General features: G+C 37.2%; 1 long non-coding RNA gene across 11 annotated transcripts in view; it reads left to right on the forward strand.

Moving 5' to 3' along the window:
* The window catches only part of LOC134484393 (uncharacterized), a 194,101-nt gene that overhangs the window by 55,504 nt on the left and 115,431 nt on the right, over nt 1–23,166 (forward strand). For 3 of the 11 annotated variants that reach the window (XR_010061835.1, XR_010061832.1, XR_010061837.1), the window contains exons 2-4: nt 2,132–2,196; nt 6,798–6,857; nt 20,790–20,933. This is a non-coding gene — a long non-coding RNA (uncharacterized LOC134484393). Of the gene's footprint in view, nt 1–1,439; nt 1,843–2,131; nt 2,197–6,797; nt 6,858–7,374; nt 7,776–8,238; nt 8,370–16,832; nt 16,987–19,657; nt 19,730–20,789; nt 20,934–23,166 lie in introns of those variants that run through there. The other 8 variants (XR_010061831.1, XR_010061834.1, XR_010061838.1 and 5 more) reach the window with 8 other exon arrangements.

Here is a 23,166-nt window from a genome sequence, read left to right on the forward strand (position 1 = left end):
TAAAATATAGAAAAGAATCTCAGGGGCAGAAGATACCATAGAAAACAGTTACACAATTGTCCAAAAATACAAAACAAAAAACTCCTAACCCAAAACATCCAGGAAATCATAGACAAAATGAGAAGATAAAACCTAAGGATAATAGGTATAGAAGAGAATGAAACTCCCACTTTGAAGGGTCAGTAAATATCTTCTAAAAAATTATACTAGAAATCTTCCCTAACCTAAAGAAAGAGACAACCTTGCACGTACAAAAAGCAAAAAGAATTCCAAAAAAATTGGAGCAGAAAATAAATTTCTTCCATCACATAATAGTTAAAATATAAAGTGCACAAACAAAGAAAAAAATGTTAAACGCAGTAAGGGAAAAAGGTCGAGTAACATAAAAAGGGAGAGCAATCAGTATTCCACACTTCTTAAAATAGACTGTGAAAGCTAGCAATCCTGGGCATATATCACACAGATCCTAAATGAAAAAAAATGTCAGCCCAGGCTACTGTAAAACCTCTCAACTACCATAGATGGAGATTCCAAGATATGCCATGTCATGAGCAAATTTACACAATATCTTTCCACAAATCCAATCCTACAAAAGATGATAGATGGAAAATTCCAGTACAAGGCAGGAAACTACACCCAGAAAAAGAAAGAACACACTCTACTTTTAAAAAACACAAAAAAGAGATAAAGTAGGTAGCCACAGAAACATAATTCGACATTTAACAAGAAAAATAATAGACAAAACCAATCATTTGTCCGATATCATTAAACATCAAAGGACTCAAATACCTATAAAACGACAAACACTAGAAGTCAACTGCCCTGGAATAAAAACACTTTATTCTTCCTCTGTCTGCAATGGAGGGGTCAGAGACATGGCCATCTGATAGACCAAAATCTAGAATTGACCTTGTGACTGAGGAGTGTCTCAAACATTCAGCCTCTGCTGTAGTGTACCTGAAACTGAATCCTTGTGAACAAGAATCCATAGAAGATTCTCACTTTGTTTGTGGCTGACCAGAACTTGTTCCTCAAACCTTATTGCATAGCCAATACAACTCTGACCACCAAAAAATCTCCAAGAACAATGGATTGAGGTCCCTTGGCCAATGAATAAAAATCCCAGCCTGGATCCAAGGCCACTTATCTAAGATTCTCACCAGAAAGGCCAATATCCCTCACACCCATACCTGTGCGGCTTATAGTAAGTTTAAATAGGGTTTAGATCCAGTGACTTTGACACAAGATTTCAGAATAAATCTCAGATTGCTGTCAAGTCTGTAGTGGAGGCCTTGGAGATAAGAATTTTCTTGAGTTATCTGAAAATATGGAGCCCTGGAGTGCTGGGACCATAGTCTTCTATAGAAGGTAATCAGGAATAGTCCCTTACTTTCAAACTGGTTTAAGACATTTCTCCTTTCAAAAACATTGGTATTTTTTTCTGCTCAGGATGATTAGGCCTTAGAGTTACTCATTTGACCAAATGGTCTCTCAGAACCATCCCTTTTGCTTGGGGCCCATGGAATATTTTACCTCAGACCATGGAGCATTGATCCCTCTGTTGAAGGTTCACTGAAATCCAAAAGGAGGGAGCAAATCCTGGAATCTCATGCTACTTCCTTGTGTAAGGTCACATGATATGTTGTGAAGTCATCAGTCTGGTGCTCATTTCTTTTTGGTTGAATATAGTTTTTAGGAGGCAATCAGGCTTAGGACACCCCCAACTTTTCTTGAATCATGGAATCTATATTCAGTCTCTTGCAGATTCAGCTAAAGATGTGTATATGCTAGACTGTGAAGTACCATTAGAAGATGAAGCAATGTAGGACCTCTTGAGCTATTGTAAGCAATTTAATTTTTTCTCAAATACTAGGGGAATTTGAATACTCAAAACAATTTCCTGTCACAGGGACATCAGCAACTCTTCTTTACTCGGGGGTACTCATCTATTCTTTCTTTGATTAAGGAGGTGTCATATGTTATCCCTGAAAGAAAGGTTACTTCATATCATTCTAGTTTGTCCAAAGGAAGTTTAGATATTAATTTAGGGTGAGGAAACCCACACTATTTCTTGATATTATGGACTATGCCACAGATATGTTTCCTAATTTTTCCCTGGTTTCTCTGTCAGTTCAAGGTAAACTGGAGGTTCACTTGGGATGCAATGAAGAGCCCCTGACAAGCATATTCTTCAAAGTAAGATGAATATATTCCCCTTTCTTTGAATAAGAAAATCTAGACATACCCTTAAAGTTGAACGTGGCTTAATACAAATTCTTCTGATAAAGAACATACAGAGAAGCAAATGAAATGAATTCTCATACAGATGTTTATTTTTTCTTAAGGAAACTTTAAATTAATATCCCCTGAAAATGGTTTCTTCCGAGAATCCACCTCTATCCAGAGAATCTCAGTTCTATTCTTCTAAGAGGTCTTAATTTTTCCTTCTGACCTGGGTGGCCAGGCATACATAAATGTTTGAAGGAATGGCAGACCACATGGACATGATGTCCTCAGACATGTCAGTGCAAATCTGAGCCCTAACCTACGTTCTGCCTTTAAGGTTTGTAACATAAAATGGAGCAGTTTCATCTTTGTTGTCCATGATTATCCTGCTGCTTAACTGCTTGAGGAAAAGATAAATCCAGAGATTACCACCCAATATGTAAGAGCAAATTCCCTAATTTCTGGCAAGCACGCCTCATAGTCTCCAGACACATGGTTATTCTGGACTGTGAAAACAGTTGCACTTGACTCTCTTCTCCCAGTACCCAAGGTAAACCTTTGCCTGAAGGATTCTGTGACCTTTTCGCTCTTTCCAGTCCTCCTAAATGTTCTCTCTGAATATTGGGCCCTTGAATTTCCAACAAAGTAGTTGTATACCTAACTGATCAGACATATTTTCAAAAGTGACTCCTTCTATAATCCAGGGACTCGACTCTACTCCGGTTTGAAGTCCCAGAGTCGAAGTTTGGAATCAGAGTATATAACCCTTGCAAACTGCAATCAGACAAATCAATAGAAATGTAATAATTTCAACATTTCTGCTTAGATCTTAACAGCTGAACGAACCAGAAGGATTAACCTAGCCAGAAACAATTATCCAAAGCCTTTGGCAGAAGAAATATGTTCCTGTCTTTTCTCTTGCATTAACAGAAATTATGAATATATAAAACTCTGAATGAGAATTTGAAACTTATGATTACTGCTGGAAACTTTATCCTGGTATAAGGTACCAGGGACCTTTTCTGTTGACAGAAGTGTGTATGGCACCTATATACACTATGCCTGAAGAAATTTCTCTTCATTTTCAATAGTGCTTTAGAGTTTTCCTTCTTACATGGGGTTCACTTTACCCAGTGTTAACTTACTCCTTCTTCTTATATTGTAGAGCATGTCAGTACTCGCCAAAGTACAGCATTGCCCTAGATCCTTTATGGTAAAGAGGCTTAAAACCTGCTTGAAGACTTACATGGCCCTTTTATATTCCTATTCCCATCAAGTGGTGTTGTCTTTTCTCCTTAAAGAGCTGCCAGACCAAGGGAGTGTTATACCACGCATCCTACATGAATGATCATCTAACATTCCCTGTCTTTCCAGTAGGATTGTGGGTCAATTTTCTACTTCAATCCACCCAGTAGATTTTAGACCCTCAGCTTCTGCAAATGGGGGCTTGGGAAATCAAATTCTATTGAAAGGGCTCTAAAAATTATTCCCAGTGCACATCAATTGTCTCAGACCTCCTCCCTGTGTACTATGGGAATTTTGGAGTACCTGTGGAACTAAAGAATCACTAGAGCTGCCCTTCGTCCTATGCCACAGAACACAGGTATTAAGAAAGTTTGCTTAAAACTAACCTCTTTATTCAAGGTATTCATACAACACATATGCAAACAATGGTATCTTATATTTCTCTGCTTCTAAATCCTAGTTCAGAAGACACAAAGCTAAATTGACTCTTATACTATGTGCCTTAAAGTAGGTCATCAAAATATACACCATTCCTATATTTTATTCACATATGTGTGTAGCTGAACACATCCATGAAGAAACATCACCGCTTCCTGAACCACTTATACTGTTGTTGTGACCATTGCCTGGACTAAAAGATATATAGGGTATACATATAGAGAACATACTTAGAAGTTACTGAGATAGAGGCAGAACATTTCTCCAAGACCCAGTGTAGCCGATAACCTTCCCCTGCTGACCATGGGTGAAGTGGATAGTTCTTTTCTTCAAAATATGACTAGGGACCTCCACATTCTGAACCAATACATTCAGGACTTCACTTTTGCTAAAGATCTTCTCAGAACTTCCCATTCTGTGAATCTCTTCTCAGAACTCTACTGTTCTGATATACGTCCTAGACTCATTCCTCTTTGACGAGGCCATGAGAACCACCCTGAATGATGATATGACTCCTTCCCCATCAGTGTGGCCTCGGATCTTTCTCACCTCTTGATGGAGTACACTTCCTTTGACCAAAGGAAATTCACACATTCCTTTATTCACAAGGTGACATGAGACATGCTTTTCCAAAAAATAGTATGCCATACCTTGTATTCTAAAGCAGTCCCTCACGAATTTGAATTACCTCACATGGATATACTCTAAATAATAGAAATTCAAGGCTTTTACCTTTTACCATGGTGGGTAGAGAAATATGTTCTTCCACTCGGGTTTGAGGTCCCAGTTCCTATATATAGAATCATTGATTGATGGAATCAATCCAATCACTAGAAATCAAGAGCACCCTTTGTTGCTGCCAATATATGGACATATTAAGACAAACTGAATGAGCAAAAGATCCAGAGACAGTCATGCAGGCTGTTTAAAAAAGGCCTGGGATGTTGCCTGCACTTCCCCATATTAAATACAAGATGTAAAATTCCTACCAACTAAAGAAGTATAGAAATTGAACGGCATTGTTGGGGAAAATCCTTTACCAAATCAGGTAATAATGACATTCATGTTTCACAGGATGTTTCATATTACCAACCCCAACTCCAAGGGTTTTCTAACACATACCTTTGCACAATCAGATCTCAAAGTTTTCTCTTTCTTAAAGGCGTCAAGATCTTCCTTTTTCCATCAATTACCTAAGTCATTGAACAGAATGTCAGACCTCCCTCCTACAACTGAGCCTACTCTACACATTCCCTGGTTGCCTTATGTCCTCTCAAGTACTCATATAAAGGAAAGACCCCCAAACTTTGATTATTTGAAAGTGGGCTCAATTCACTTCACTTCTGACGAAAGAGGCCCCATGGTCTCATGGCATACCTCTGTAGAAGCCAGAATCAGATTCAATAACATGCAGTTCAATGTAGTACAAAATGGAATCTTCATCCACAAAAACTATAGACATCCAGTTCCTGGCCAAGGGAGTATTGGTATGGATTGATGCTCACAGAGAAATCTCAGGTTTGGCTCCTATGGGCAAGTCTCATTGATTCCATCTATATTTGTGAGGAGTTTCAGTTGTAGCCTCTAGCTCTGGATGCCCCAAGAGCATCACTTAATTACAAGGACATCTTATACCTGATTTAACTTCATTTTTCTTAATTGCCAAACTTGACCAAGATTGCCAGGCAATCATAATTCCAATTTCCCAGTGGGACATCATAAGATTCTTGGTGTAGATCAGAGGGCAGAGTACAGATAGCTAAAATTAAAATATATGCAACCTTACTACAGAAGGTTCTCAGAAATGCAATTTTTCCATCTCCCATTTATGGATGTGTACACATGTACACTTATAAATATATACATCATATATACATATATACATCACATATATGTATATATGTATATATACATTATATATATATATATATATATATCATAGGTATACATATATACATCACATATACATACATATATGATATATATATACATGTATACATCTTATATATACATATACATATACATATGCATATACGTACACGTACAGATACACATACACACACACATATGTGTGTGTGTGTATGTGTGTGTGTGTGTGTGTGTGTGTGTGTGTGTGTGTGTGTATCAATGGAGCATCACAGTTCAGACAATCACCCTGATAGAAGAGCATGCTGACTAATGGAAGCTGGAAAGAATAATTGGAAGAAAATTATGCAATACCATATGTTTTCCCACCACCAAAGGTGAGCTAGAATTTTTCATTCTTCACAGTTAGGTGACTGGATCTTGGTAATTGGTTAAAAATGGCCAGGCACTTTCTTGTTTAGCAAAACAGTTCAGTATGACCCCATAAGTTGCAGTTATGAACACAGGTTACTCAAACTGCACCTATTTCCAAGCCATCTCAACACCATCCACTTTAGATGAAGGGAAATCAGCACTTCACTTTGATTGGTAGCCTTCAGGTTTTTATTCTTTGACAAATAATACCTTACACCATCCCCTTCTGTCCAAGATCAGTTATAAGAATGACTATAGTTTACTATTGAGATCTCAGAATTTTTTTTTTTTTTTTTGCCCAAGAGGACCAAGATTAAAGAGTCCTTAGAGCATACTCAACCTTCTAATAGGGATGTTTAGATCAAATGTAACCCTCTAATAGGGAGTTTTAGATCATGTCCATCTAATTATGGCCACTAAGAAAATACAGATGTGACCAAAGGCACTTCACTTAATTATGATCTATGTTAGTAAATCGTGAAACTTTCATTATTTGTCCTATATACCATCCTTCATGCTTATAACCGTCGTCGATGATTAGCTTCAAGAGGATTTAGAGACTGAAAATCATGACTGCTGAATAATACTAATGCTTGGATCCCTGACAGGCCTCCCATGGTGTAACTGAAGATACGATATGTGAAGTAGCCCTAGCTTGCCTGCTCAAGGTAGGCTTGAACACTCCATTATCCTTAAATAATTTGTCACTTTAAGCAGATTCTACGTTTCTTTAATATTCTACTCTTAAACGTCATTACTTTAGATCATCGATTTATGTCCAGTATATATCAAATGTACATTCTGTATATAAGAGTGTCCGATATCTGTCTTATAAGACTTACAATTCCTGAAGTCATCTCTGGCACCCAGGTCTCAAACTCCACTTCCACTCAAAAAGGTCCTCAGCAGCTAACCTATTTGACAAAGAATGATTCTGAACCATGCTACTTTTGATGAAAGATGTCACAAAATTAACACTTAACTGTGTCTCACATTCAAAACTTCCTCTAGGAGGGACATCAGAATGATACCTTTTGCTCCAGTTGTTCTCAAATTCACATCTTCTGTCCATGGGGTCTGTAATGTCACCGTTTCATAGAAGAACTTCAGTGTCTCTCCTTTTCCTATGGGAGCATCAAAACTCCACATCTACTCACAAGTATTTCACCTTTTTTCTCTGTATAGTGGACAAGAGCACTTTCACCAAAGGCCCACATTGGCCTGAAATATCTTCTTTTGCCCAAGGCGTACTCATGCCTGCACTCTCTTGTGGCCATCATTAGCACTTCTTCTCTTGATTTTGTGAGCCTGCTATATCCCAACTGTTTAGGATTACATACAAACTTATTTCTGCTACATGTATTCTGAGACATTCCTCCATGGAAGGAAGGGGTGTTGATCTTTTCTTGTCTGACAAAAGTCTTCAAAGCCCAAAGACAACTGCTGGAATGAAATGCAACCTATAGGACTGATGGAAGAATTGCTACCTGGACGTTCAAATGCCATGAAAATATATGGACATTCTAAATACTGATAAAGAATAGGAAGCTGATCAAGCAATACTGGATCTTCCTCTGCTCCACGAGGTACTAACATTTTCTCCAGAATAAAATGTTTTTTCTTATAATTTTAGAAGTAGCCAGAGATTTTAAACTTCTAACAAACCGGTATACAATATCTCCTTTGCACATTTTCTCAGAAATCCCGGTGATGTCCACGGTGCAATAACAACTTTTTCCCATGAAGTCTGGTATATTACCTTTTTGATGACTGACACAACAATCCTACTTCTGTGCAAGTTCCCTACCTCCACCATCTTACTGAGTAAGATTTAGACTTATACAATTAAGAGGACTCCAGAAGGCCAAGGAATTACGACACATTCCCCATATGCCAAATCCATTTCCTCTCTAAAATTTCTAAGTTTATTGTCCTGAGAAACACTGTTCTGACGAAGAGATCTCAGAGAAATCTGGACTGAGTTCTCAAACAAGAGTCTAAAAGCCAGCACAAATCAGACTACTATCTTCATTGTGTTCCCTTACACAGAGGTGTCCTTTCACATGCAGAGGAATGTGTAGATGGACATATATTTGAATAAGATACTGAACCTAAGACTACTGCATTAGAGCCTCGTACAAGACTTCTAAGACTGTTGACTGCCTACCATGGATATTCAGGTGTGTATTCTTTACTGTGATTTTCAGTTTGGAGTTGCTGAAGTAGTGTGTGGCTGGAATGTTCTATAATTTCCAAGGTATCAATCAACCTTCAACTTCTGCTCAATAGTACTCCAGACATAAGAGGAAGAGGAGCTATGCACATTCCATACAGTCCAGGGGAGATCCTATTTCACCCTTATACTTTAAAACATCAAAAATCTATCACCTTTTCCTGGAGGGACAGCAAAAATTCCTCTTCTGCACACAGGGAAATTAGATATTCCTCCACCTATTCAAAGGAATCTGAGGATCCTCTTTTCATTTATATGATTTTTTAATTTAAGTTTCAAATATACCATTTCCTGGTTTCCTGTTCATACGTCATCTATCTGCTCTCACTCCTTCTTCGATAATGGTGTTCCCATCCACATCATCCACCCGTCTAATCTTTCTCACCTTCCTTATATTAAGAGTCCACATTTGGAAGGATTAAGAGCTTTTCCTCCCCTTGTTGCCCAAAAAGGCCATCTTGTGCTACATATACATCTACAGCCATGAGTCAATCCATGTATATACTTTGGGTGATGCTTTACTCCCTGGGGCCTTTCATTGTTGGGCATTGTTGTCCTATGAGGTTGCAAGCCCCTTCAGGTCTTTCAACCGCTTCTCTAATTCCTGCAACTGGTGTTCCATTTTCAGATTAATGTTTTGCTGCTAGCATTCAACTATGAATTTGACCTGCTCTGGCTGTGTCTCTGGGACATCTATATCCAGTTCCAGTCAGCATGCACTTCTTAGCGTCAATAATCTTATATACTTTTGGTGACTGTATATATGTATATGACCCACAGGTGGGGCATGAATTCCTTCAGTCTCTACTTCTACCTTTGCCTCCACATAAACTCCCGTGAATGTTTTTTGTTCCGCCGTTTAAGAAGGAGTGAAGCTTGCATAATTTGATCATTCTTCTTGAACATCATGTGGTCTGTGGATTATATCTTGCCGAATTCGAACTTTTGGGCTAAAATGCACTTATCAGAGAGTGCATACTATGTGTCCTTTTCTGTGATTGGGTTACCTCACTAAGGGTGACGCTTTCTAGGTCAATCCATTTTCTTATGAGTTTCATGAATTCATTGATTTTAATGTGGAGTAGTAGAACATTGTACAGATATATCACATTTTATGTATCCCTTCATCAGTTGAAGAGAATCTTGATTCTTTCCAGTTCCTGGCTATTATAAATAATACTGCTGTGAGCATAGTGGAGCATGTGTCTTTGTTGTATGTTGCACCATCTTTTGTGTGTATGCAGAGTACAGGTACAGCTGGGTCCTCAGTTAGGGCATTATCCAATTTTCTCAGGAAACTTCAGAATGATTTCCAGAGTTATCATACAGATTTGCAATCCCTCCAATAATGGAGCAGTGTTCCTCTTTCTCCATAACCTCACCAACATCTGTTTTCACCTGAGTTTTTGATCTTAGCCATTCTGACTGCCGTGAGGTGGAACCTCGGGACTATTTTTATTTTTATTTCCTTGATGACTAAGGATGTTGAACATTTCTTGACACACTTCTCAGCTATTTGTTATTCCTTAGTTGAGAATTCTCTGTTTAGCTCTGCACCCCATTTTTCATAGGATTATTTGGCTCTCTGGTGTCTAACTTCTTGAGTTATTTGTATATTTTGGATATTAGATCTGTATCAGGTATAGGATTGATAAAGATCTTTTCCCAATCATTTGTTTGCTGTTTTCTCCTAATAACAGTGTCCTTTGACTTACATAATCTTTGCATTTTTATGAAGTCTCATTTCTGATTCTTGATCTTACAGTACAAACCAGTGGTGTTTAGTTCAGGAAATTTTTCCCAGTGCCCATGTGATCAAGATTCTTCTCTACTTATAGTTTCAGTTTATTGGGTTTGATGTAGAGGTTTTTGATCCACTCAGACTTAAGGTTTGATTAGACCAATAAAAATGAATCGATTTGCATACTTCTACATGCTGCCCTCCACTTGTTGAAAATCCTAATTTTTTTTTTCATTGGATGGTTTTGGCCTCTTTGTCAAATATCAAGTGACCATTGATGTGTGTGTTTGTCTTGGGGTCTTCAATTCTATTCCACTTATCAACATTCCTAGATCTGTACAAATACAACTTTTTTTTTGTCATTGATTTTTTTTAATCACTATTGCCCTGTAATACTGCTTGAGGTAAGCAATGGTGATTCTCCCAGAGGTTCTTTTATTGTTGAGTACAGCATATGTATGTTGTGCCATCACTTTTATTAAATTCTAAAAAGTCTTTAATCTTTCTTTATTTCTTGCTTGACAAGTTATCTTTGAGTGGAGCACTGTTCAACTTACAGGTATGTGTGGGCTCGCTGATGTTTTGTGGATATTGAAGATCAGCCTTTGTTTTTCACGGTTTGATTGGATAAATGGACATATTTCAGTTTTCTTAGATCTGTTGAGGCCTGTTTTGTGACTTGTTATATGATTAGTTTTGGAAAAAATACTATGAGATGCTGGGAAGAAGGCATATTATTTTGTTTTAGGATGAAATATTCTATAAATATCTGTAATGTCCATTTTGTTCACAACTTCTGTTAGTTTGTCTAGATCTTTGTTTAATTTCTATTTCCATGATCTGTCCATTGAAGAGAATGTGGTGTTGAAATCTCCCACTATTATTATGTGAGGAACATTGGGTGCTTTGAGCTTTAGTAAGGTATCCTTTAGGAATGCAGTTGCCCATGTATTTGGAGCAAAAATATTTAGGAGTGAGAGTTCCTATTGCTGTGATAATCTTTTGATAAATATGAAATTTCCTTCCTCACCTGTTTGGAAAACTTTTGGTTGATAATCGATTATATTCCATAGTAGAATGGCAAATCCAGCTTCCATCTATCAGACCATTTGCTTCAAAATTTGTTTTCTAGCCTAATACTCTCAGGTAGTGTCTTTCTTTGTCTCTAAGTTGTGCTTTTTACATGCAACAAAATGCTGGGTACTCTTTATGTATCCATTCATTTAGTCTACGTCTTTCTATTGGGGAATTCACTCCATTGTTGTTAAAATATATTAAGGAATAGTGATTGTTGCTTCTGTCATTTTTGTTGTTAGAGGTAGAATCATGTTTGTGTGTCTCTTTTCTTTTGGCTTCATAGCAAGATTAGTTTGTTGCTTTTTATAGTGTGTAGTCTCCCTCCTTGTGTTAGAGTTTTCTACCTATTATCTTTCGTAGGGCTGGATTTGTAGAAAGATACTGTATAAATTTCGTTCTGTCATGGAATATCTTCGTTATTCCATATGTGTTAATTGAGAATTTTCCTGGCAATAGTAGACTGGAATGGCTTTTGTGTTCTTTTATGGTCTAGAGTATATCATTGCAGGATCTTCTGACTTTCATAGTATCTGGTGAGAAACATTGTGTAATTCTCATAGGTCTGACTTTATATGTTACTTGACCTTTTTCCCTTATTGCCTTTAAACTTCTTTCTTTATTTTGTGCATTTAGTGTTTTGACTATCATGCGATGTGAGGAATTTCTTTTCTGGTAAGATCTACTTAGAGCTCTTTTGGCTTCTGGCATGTTTTTCGGCATCTCTGTCTTTAGGTTGGGGAAGATTTCTTCAAATTTTTTTGAAGATATTTACTGGCACTATAAGTTGGGATTCTTCACTCTCTTTTATACTTCTTATTCTAACACTCGATCTTCTCATTGTGTCCTTGAGTCCAAACAACAGGTAACTTGGAGCAGAAAAGATGGTCTTATCTCTGCCTTCAAGTGTGTAGGCACTCTTACCAACTGGTTTTCAGCTCTCAGTACAGCCAGAAAACAAAAAAGTTCTTCAGCTGAATTCTCCTAGTTCCCTGTGTAAATATTGTGTACCTCCTTCAAATGATAAACTCTGAAAGCCTTATTTTATCCAAAATAGTTGTGGTGCATATGTGTGTGTGTGTGTGTGTGTGTGTGTGTGTGTGTGTGTGTGTCACATGTCCAGCAGACTCTGAATGGTCATTCCTTCAGTCTCCAAAGAACAATATCTCCCTACCCCTCTTATGGATATTTTATTTACTCTTTCAAGGAAGGAGTAAATCATCTGCATTTTGGTCCTCCTTCTTGAGTTTCATGTGGTCTGTGCATTGTATCATAGTTAACTTGAGCATTTGCTCTGATATGCAATTAAAAATGAGTGCATACTTTGTTTTTCTGTAATTGAGTAACCACCCTCTGGATGATATTTTCTAGGTGCATCCATTTGCCTATGAATTTCATGAACTCATTATTTTTGATAAATGAGTACTAGTCCATTGTGTAAATATAGGCCATTTTCTGTATCCATTCTTCTCGTGTAGCACATCTGGGTTAATTCCAGCTTCTGGATATTATGAATAAGGCTGCTATGAACATAGTTTAACATTTGTCTTTGTTGTATGTTGGAGCATCTTTTGGGTATATGCCCAGGGGAGGTATAGTTGGGTCTTCAGCAAGTGCAATGACCAATTTTTGAGGAAACTCAGGTCTGATTTTCAGGGAGGTTGTACCAGTTTGCAATCCCAACAACAATGGAGGAGTGTTCCTCTTTCTCCACATCCTTTCCAGCCTCTGCTGTCACCTGAGTCTTTGATCTTAGCCATTCTGACTGATGTGAGATAGAATCACAGGGTTGTTTTGATTTGCATTTCCTTTATGACTAAGTAGGTTATACATAAACCAAATCGTTCTAAGATATGATGTTACCCTAACTGTTGTTCTGTATATAGCTGTGTGCCAATTGAACAATTTCTATCTCCTTCTTCAAAGTTCAAGTCAAATCACATCAAGGAAATCCACACGCAATCACATATGCAGAAGCCAATAGAAGGGGCAGTGTCAGAAAGTGCCTAGAACACATTTGCACAGGAGAAAATTTTCAGAACAGTACACCAAAGGCTCTAAGATCACCAGTCAATTTACAAAATCCCATAATTCTGAAAACTTTCTTTAAAGCCAAGTACACTACCAATAGGAAAACAACAACCTACACATTTGGAAAAGAGTTTTATGAACCCTACATTTGAGAGAGTGCCAAAATTAAAAATATAAGAACTCAGAAAGGTAAACTCCCACACAACAAAGAACCCAACTTTTAAACTGGATTAGAGAGCTAACCAAGAATTCTCAACTGATGTATCTCAATAGGTGAAAAACATATCGAGAAATGTTTAACATCCTTAGTTCACATAAAGGCAAATCAAAATGAACATAAGAGTCTTCCTTAAAACAATCAGATTGGCTAAGACAAAAAAAAAACTAATGCAGTAGCAGAGTGGGCTAGGATGTAGGAAAAGTGGAATACTCCTCCACTGCTTGCGGGATTAGTAGCTGATAGCCACTTTGGATATCATCAGTGTGGAGGTCCAGAGAAAACTGCAAACAGCTTTACTTGAAAACCAGCTTTACCACTCACTTCAACACATATACTCAAACTTGATCCATACATAACGTGGACATGTGGTTGAAGATATTCACAGCAGTCTTACTTATAACAGTTGAATGCTGGAAAGAACCATGATATACCTCATCTCCACTCAGGAATAAATACAGAAAGTGTGCTATATGTAAACAATGGAACATTACTTAGGTATTAAATATGAGGACACCAAGAACTCTGTAGACAAATGATGGAACATGAAAATAGTGAAGTAACAGAAATCGAAAAGGACATAACATGGGATGGACTTAGTGACTAGTAGATGTTAGCCCTGCTAACAGAATACCCACTATACAAATCTTTTATAACATGAAGGGTAACATGTGAGAAGGCCAAATGGCGGATACTTGGAACCCACTTAGAAGGGAGAACAAAATAGTCATGGAATGCAGTGGAGTGGAAGAATCCAGCTAGATGTGGAAAATGATGGATAAAGTGGTGGGAGTTGCACCAATTAAAAGAGACAGGAGAGAAATTCAGAGGAAACGTGGAGTAAATAACAATAAGCGTCAGTGGTGGGTGGTGAACTTGGGTATCCCCAGGAAAATCCCAGATGCCAGAGATGCAAGTGTATCCCAGAAACTTACTGGGATGGTGGTAGTTTAAATACCGAGCAGGAAAATAGATAGAACAACTAGAGACTTCCTCCTGTAGCTAGACATGCCCCCCAGTGAAGGGGTGGTGCTGCCCACACAGCTCACATTTTTTTACCTATAAATCTCCAATCTAAAAAATGTAAATACAAAAATGGAGCAGAGACTGAAGGAAAGGCAATCCAGAGACCACCCGACCAGAAGAACAATTTCATCCAGAGACTCCAAATCCTCAGACTATTCCTGAGGTCAAGATGTGCTCGCAGATAAGAGCCTAATACGTCTGTCCTCCGTGGGGCTCTGCCATCACCTGACCGTGACAGATGCAGAAACACCTAAGCATTTGACAGCACCTGACAGCCACAAAGGAAGAGATAGGGGAATGACTTAAGGATCTGGAGGGATTTGGAACCCAATATGAAGAACAACAGTATCAATTAAGCTTACCCTTCAGAGGTTCAGGAAATTTTCCACCTTCTAGTATATGCTTTGGCCAGTCCAAGACTTCTGCTACATAGATACCAGAGCATATGGGGAAGACAACTGCCTCAACTGCCATATCTGGGAAGGGAAGCAATTGGTCCTGTGGAGATGTCATATCAAAGAGAAGGGGGATGTTAGAGGGCAAAAGTCGAAGTGGGGAGCACCATATTAGAAAAATGAGGATCGGAATAGCTTAGGGAATTTAAGAAAGAAAAACCAGTTTGGGAAATGACATTTGAAATGTAAACAAATAAATATATTATTTTATACATATAATGTGTACAATATAACACATTTATCTTTACAACAGAGATATTCACATCTGTCTCCTTAAGGACTATATATTTCATTTTCTGTACTATAGGTTTGTTGAGAGTTGAAATCCATAATTTTCGTGAGTTTCTTACTATTGAAAATCACATAGATACACCCAATCAATGTTTTATCTCCTGTCCTTATAGCTATAAATCTTTAGTTACCACTGCAAAAAAAAATATTTTTTTATTTCTGTTGCATTGGGATTCCTTTCCATGCCTCAAATGTTTCCCAACTTAACTGTACATCTCTATATTCCCTCCATTGTCATCCTCTTCCCTCTTTCTTCACGTTTGACATTCCTGTTCTTGACAGTGTTCCTCTGCAATCCATAAGTTCATTTGTACGTCCCAAAGTGAGGACAGTCTGGACCGCATCCCTTGAATTTACACTAAACTAATCAAACCGAAATAGTGTGGAGAATTAACATTCAGATTAAAGTGAAAATGTCTCCCATTTTTCTTTTTTGATCTGGATTATCTCATCTATGATGACTTTCACAAGATCCATTCATTGTCCTGAAAATTACATGTTTTCCTTTTTCAATCTGTAAAAGACCCACATTTTCTTCATGCATTCATTTGTAAAGGAACAACTTGAATATTTCTAATTATTCAAGGGTCTCTACACTAGGATGAATCAAAATTTGGATATATTTTCCTCGAGTTATATCTTTAGGTGCATCCATTTCCGGATTCCTGAAGAAACATCATACTGATTTCAAAAGGTGCTGTAGAAGTTTGCATTCCAACCAGGAGAATAGTAATGTTCCCCTCTCTCCATAACACAGCAAACATAAGTTGACTCATGTGTTATAAAACTAAAATTTCTGAAAGGGAGGAAAAAATTCTCAGAATAATTTTGTTTTGCATTTCTGTATTGTATAAGGATGATAAATATTTCACTTTCGATTCTTAGTCACTTGAGTTTCTTCACTTTTGAATATTTTGTTTAGATATGTAGCCTAATTTAATTTAGTTTCTTGATATATAGTGTTTTAGTTTTTCTAATATTATTTATAGAAGCACGTTTTTGAACATGTACATGGAAATAATGCTTACTATTTTTGAAAATAGCCACTTTAAAATCATTAAGATCATATTACATAATGCACTCATTAAACTCACAGAATTGGCAGATCTGTTTTAACATAAGGTCGCTTCATGAAATATCCCTATATAATAAAACATTTTCTACATACATTATACTGAGGAATATAGTTTATATATTTTACTCTTTGAGAATTTCCAACAATGAATGTTGATGATAATTTTCCATTTATTTTTTCCACATCACTCTATTTCTTTGAATCCTTCCTGTGTATATCTTCTACATTAAAGTACTGTTTAATAACTCTATGATAAACCCTTACAAATAATTTTCAATCCTCCAACTGAAGATACTAACTGTCCATAGTATGTCAGATAGGTATAGCAGTTTTCAGGCATTTTCCCTGCATTCTTCCCTGTTGACTGGTTTGAAGCTGTGCAGGAAACAACAGCTGCTATGTGACATGAGGGCAATACTTCTTGTATCCAGAAGACACACTTTATGTCTGATCCCTCCCACAATTTTCTACACCTAGAGTCTCTTTTCACCTTGTTTCAGAATGGCTTTTTGGCCTTGTGGAAGGTGTATAACATGTATATCCAACTCATCATGGCTGAAATCAGTAAAATGTAGACAACTATATAATGAATGAAAGGAAGGGGTCACTCTTGGAAAGTATTAACAAGATCGTCATAACCTCTGGCCATGTTAGGTAATGAAAGGGTTGAATTAATAAAATGATAGAGAATATAGGAAACATGGAGAAAACACAGATTATTTAGATTTACAGTCCCAAATCTAGAATATTTTTTAAAGCATTCGTGATTTACTGTGGGGACCTGGCGTAGTGGCAATCCCAAGATGGAGTCCGGGACTGCTGCCACGTCTCACGAATAGCACCTGAAATTAAGCCCATGCCCCATTGTGAGAACTGCGCAGGCGCACCATAACATTATATGACGTGGACCTATGAACAGAGGTTACACAGACTGGTGAGGTGGTTGAGGGAGGATATAAGGGAGTGGCCTCGGGGGCTGGATGGAGGCATTGTTCCTGCTTGCAGACAAAAGGGTTCCTGAATAAACTGCTTTGAGAAGAACGTGTGGTGTTGCTCCTTTCCTGCTGGTCGGGGTTGGAAGTGAGAGTATATACTAGATGTATTGGATATAGCAATATTAAATCAGCTCACTTTGCATAATTAAAACAGCTCTATACTAAATAATTACATAGAATCAGGTATTTAATTTCTCCCACCTCAAATATCATAGATTCACATGTATTCAGTTGAAAAGAAATGAATATACATTTAAATAGCATTTAAAGTTTTTAGGACTATTTCATAAAGTAGACAAAAGGATTTAATACATTAAAATTCTATTTTGAATCTGGTATTATCTAACAATGATAGAGAAAATAAGGAGAGAGAGTGAGACAGGGGGACAATCTGGCAAAAGGGAAGGTAATGAGAGAGGGAGAAAGAGGTACGGACCACTGACACAAAGAGAGGAAGAGGGAGTATTTTACACACTAATTTAAACCTATACACACATATTCTCAATAAAATACTTGTGAACAGATTCAAGTCAACATTAAAAATAATCTTCTACCAGATAAGCTTTCTTCAAATCCCAGACATACAAGAGAGAAAAATTTAAAGCAGGTCCACTACAAGCAGCAAGAAGAAAAGAATATACACTGGTTTCACAACTATGTATTACAGTATTTGGAATTTTAGCTGGAGGAATATGACAACCGAAGAAGATCCAGGGAATACAAATGAAAAATTAAGAAATCAAAATGTTCTCGTTTGCAGATGTCATGACACCATTTTAAAAACTCTAAAAATGTATCAGTCTCTTAAGACTGAAAAATACGGTCATAAAAGCAGAATATCATACGAACACACAAAATTCCTTAGCCTTCCTTTATGCCAATCCAAACCATACTTTGAGGAAATATGGGTCAAATTCCCCTCACAATAATCTGAATATATAAAATAAAATATTGTGGATGAAAATATTAAAAATGCAAAGACCACTATGAATTAGCTAGACGTGATCCTGAATAGAGACAATTGTTCTTTAAAAGTTTAAGTTTCTTAAAGCTGAAAATATATTCACAATTCAAAGTGAAAACTCAAAACACGTTATCGTTTCTGTTTTCCAATTTCAAACCACGGGAGAGAAACAAGGGAAGTATTCCACTTGAAACACTCTTAAAATATATAACAAAATACCCTGAATTCGCATAGATATAAAGCATACTATGAGAAGACATACGAAGTAACCATGATCCATCCAGAAAACATATAAGAACATTCCAGCTGATGTTCTGAAGGACCTAAAAGACTTGAATAAATCAAACTTTTATAGTTTTAAGAATAAGTAGATAGTATAATAATGTCAATTTTTGATTAATTAATAAAGGAAGGCTAAGGAATTTTGTGTGTTCGTATGATATTCTGATTTTATGACCGTATTTTTTCAGTCTTAAGAGACTGATACATTTTTAGAGTTTTTAAAATGGTGTCATGACATCTGCAAACGAGAACATTTTGATTTCTTAATTTTTCATTTGTATTCCCTGGATCATCTTCGGTTGTCATATTCCTCTAGCTAAAATTCCAAAGACTGTAATACATAGTTGTGAAACCAGTGTATATTCTTGTCTTCTTGCTGCTTGTAGTGGACCTGCTTTAAATTTTTCTCTCTTGTATGTCTGGGATTTGAAGAAATCTTCTCTGGTAGAAGATTATTATTAGAAATAAAATCTCCTCTTCTGGAGATTGCAGATTAGCCTCAGGAAATGGTTTTTGGCTGGCAGCACCATTGACAAAACAGTGTTTTGGTGGAGGATTTTCCATCAAAAACCTTAGCTTTACCACAGAGGCTAGGTCCAAAATACAAATGATAGTCAACAGTTTGCCATATCTTGTTATCCAAAGAAAAGGAACAGTTGATTTAGTCATGATTCGGTGATGACTCTAATTCATTTCAGAATCATAGATATTGCCAGCATATATAAAACCAAAAGACCCATTGTCAAACAGCAGTATTCTCCGCATTGCCCACAGTCACCATAGTAATACCAGTGGTGAGCTCTATAGTATGGTTTGTTTCTGTTTCCTGTTTTTGCAGCTTATAAACCTTGTTTCTTTGACCCACAGAGAAGTTTCAAATAAAATAATGAAAAAAAATTTGAATTGAAAGCTATTGGTCGCTTGTAGTTGTAGTTAAAAATGAGGACCTCAAGCAATCTTCACTTGGTCCTCTTCTTTTAGGATTGGGGTTGATTCGCTTTTGCTTTTGCTTTTAGTTTCATTTTGGTGATTTTTTTTTGTTTTATTATGTTTTCTTTTTCTTTTTGTTCTTTTCTACATGCAGAGATCAAGAAGTGGTCAGAAGAATTTCAAGTACAAATTCAGATGGCTGGAAAGAGCCCAGTCTCTCTAACAGGTCCACATTGTTTGCTGTACTAGGGATTTTTCTCTTGCCTTTCATATTGCCCATTTCCACTTTTTGGATCCTTTTATCCTGGCATAATTAATACTACATGTATATTATAATTATTTGAATTTCAACTCTGAAATTCTAACTCCTCTATCTCCCACACAAAACCAGAGACATGGATTGAGTCTTGTTTGGTCACGTTTTGATTCTTAGATTGGGAATCTTCCTGCAAACACTGAAGGTCCTGTTCCCAAATTGATTCTCTATAGTTCAATAAAGATGCTCTTGGCCAACCAGTTGTGAGGATATCTAGTATTCCTGCAAACAGGCTAGTAGACACAAGGGTGGAGAAAGGATTTAAGGGTGGAGTAAGAGCTACCAGTCATGTGAGATCTAGTATGGAGTGGCCATTGGTGTAGCAGGCAGGATGTTAAAAACACAGTAAGATAAGCTCATATTTGGGGTGCTGCGCTATGACTAATGAAAACTGAGCAATTGAGATAGGGCAGATTTAGAGGTGTTGAGAAGGGAGTAAAAAGGACAGTTTGCTATTTGGTAGAGGCTTAAAAATCCTGAAAATAGAGCTAAAGCACATCAAATGTTCTTAAGCGTATGTGGCTTTCAAGTGCATTATAAGGGAACCTGATCAGCTCTGGGAGCTTGGACTTCCTTGAGCTTAAAGTGAGGCAGTAGGAACAATTTCTGCAGAGTCTTATGAGAGCAATCCATGACCATAACGACCGTGTCCAAAGTCACCTTGACCATGAGAGTTAAAGCTGACCCACATGTATCTTTTGATAAAACCATTTCTTCTTTGTGATCTTTTAGTGTTCCATTTGCTCAAAATTATTAGTGAAGAGGGTAAAATGATACTAAAGGCTACTCTTGGTTGTCAACTATTCATCTGAGATTAATTATACCCCAGAGATAGAGGGAATATGTGAATAATTTCTGCATAATATAAGGTCAATGTAAAATGTATTTCTTATATGGATCTATGGGGTGGGATGTTGCTTCTTTAACCTAGAACTTCATCAATATCTCGTCTTTATATTTATTTTTTCAGGCATCTGCAGATACTACCTTTTGAGGAATGAATCCTTCTCAGGAGACAATAGACGGAACCTGCACTTCAATGATAATTAAATGGCACTTCAAGATATCAAATCAAAATATCAAAGTGAGAATGGAATAAATTTATTAGTACAGTGTTTTGCAAACAACTTCTTTCACAAACAGCCTTGGAAGGAGAATTCTGAAATTTTGCATTTCATATTTGACTTTGCTGGTACTCTGACAAAATCAACTCACAACTGTTTGGGGCTTTATGGGCAATTAAATACTACAAACAGAGCTGAATGAATCAGTGCTCTGCGGTATGTGTTAATATGGCTACAGTGAAGAACAACTATGCTAAAGCTATTCATCTGTTTTTCAAACAGCATCCTCATGCAACTGTGGACTTCTGTGGGTCGTTGGATGGATAGGTTGAGAACACTGGCTGAGAGCTGCAAATGCAGAAGTGGGATGGTACATGATTGGATCATGAAAGGCCTGTGTGTAGATCATAAACAACTTCACAATATTCAATACTTTAATAATAACTAGGAAGTAAACTTCTGTAAAATGACTTCAGCAGACCAGCATGGTAGAAAAACAGTAACTGATTCCCTGGAGATTTAAATCCACTGGATTGTGAAACATGGACTTAGAGGTAGAGACATGTCAGCACATGAAGACTGGATAATGAAACCACTGTTGTCTCTTAAGTTTCCCTAACCCATGGTTTGAGGCCAACAGCAACAGATTTTTTGCACTGAGGAATAGAATAAAAGCCAATTTGTTGAAAATCCCAATCATAAGAAAATACTGAAATCATCTGTGACAAACATCAACTCTCAGCATGGTTTCAGGATGTCTGAATGTCTGCTGTCAGCATGGGCTTTTACTGACATCCCTTTTATAACTGCAGAGCTCCAATCTGCTTCAGCCACATCATCATCTCTTAATTCTGTTGCAGGTAGATTAGATCACTGTGTCTGCCTATGCAGTCTTTCTCTACATATAAAGACCCAAGGAACAAATCTCACTCCAGGCAGCTGTTGAAAGTAATTTTGAATCGCATTGGTGTTGTTAGTAGATGTAATGTCTTCAAATCCCAGAAGACCATGTTTGCAAAGGAGTTGATTGAGGAAGTCTTGTGTATTTCTTTCATAGGGGCAGGTGGGATCGATGAACAGGACCGCTTTCTCAGACTAGATCTTGCAGTTCACATACACATGAGCCATGCTGACAGGGTGCAGCTTCCCAGAATAGAATGTTCAGTTGAAGATACTGGTCTGTTTGAGAGTGGCAAACCCAATGTATTCTAAACCATGCATTCTAGTTGAATCCCTATAGAAAACATGGAAGAAAGAAGCATTTACTTTTTCATTTTTGCACTAACAATGCTACCAAACACTCACAGACATTAGAACCTGCATACTGAAGATGTATCCATATACAAATGACCAGATGTGACATCTAGCCTTTTGAACTAATAAAATAATGGATTCTAGGACTTTAAAAATAGTCAACCAGTGTTAAAGTATGTGGTCCATAGTGTGTGATAATTGTGACTAGTTCGATAGCTCTGTACAGAGAGATTCATCCTTTACTATCTCTTAGGGAACACGAACTACTACATCAGGTATCTAGAGAAGACCTTTTAGTGCAGTTTGAGTCTAGCAAGAGTTTCAGCTCAGTTACAAATTTCCAATGGCCACATACCCTTAGTCTGATATTCATACGCTGCTTTGATACAGTCATACTTATATTCTATAGTTCTTGTCAACCGAATTAAAAGAGCATTGTATCCTATTAAAGAAATGCACAGTAATTTATTTGCATGAGTGCAGCAGAGAGAAGGATTATAGGATAAACAAGAATTGGAAAGCAAGATGTCCTTCCTTCTGAGGACCAAGACCAGGAAACCTGAACTACATAAAAATCTGAAACAAGTTGTCTGAAGTTTGTTCTTTCCTTCAATCATGGGGCTCCTAGTGAAGGAGCTCAGTTCTCAAGAGTTGGCAAAAATTACCTTTATTGCTGAGCCAGGACAATTGCTGAATACTTCATTCATGGACCTGAAGAAACTCTGTATCCATCCTGCTATAATATGTATATATCTATGTATCATTCATAGAATGGACACTTTACTGTTGGTTTGAAAGCAACAGTTCGTCCCTGGAGAGACACAGATTTCTTCTTTCACAAATTATTTCTGATGGTGGGTCTCATAAGTTCATTCCGGGATTTGCTTTACAGTAATCATTCAGTGATCTGGAAGAAACACTTATTTAATGTTGTGAGATCTACTAGAACAATATCAACCATCATTTTCCCTTCCCAGTTTAATTCTGAATCATTCTCCACTAAAGGTCTGTGGTCTCTGATGAAGGCAG

This window comes from Rattus norvegicus, chromosome Y, assembly GCF_036323735.1.
Source record: "Rattus norvegicus strain BN/NHsdMcwi chromosome Y, GRCr8, whole genome shotgun sequence".
NCBI lineage: Eukaryota > Metazoa > Chordata > Mammalia > Rodentia > Muridae > Rattus > Rattus norvegicus.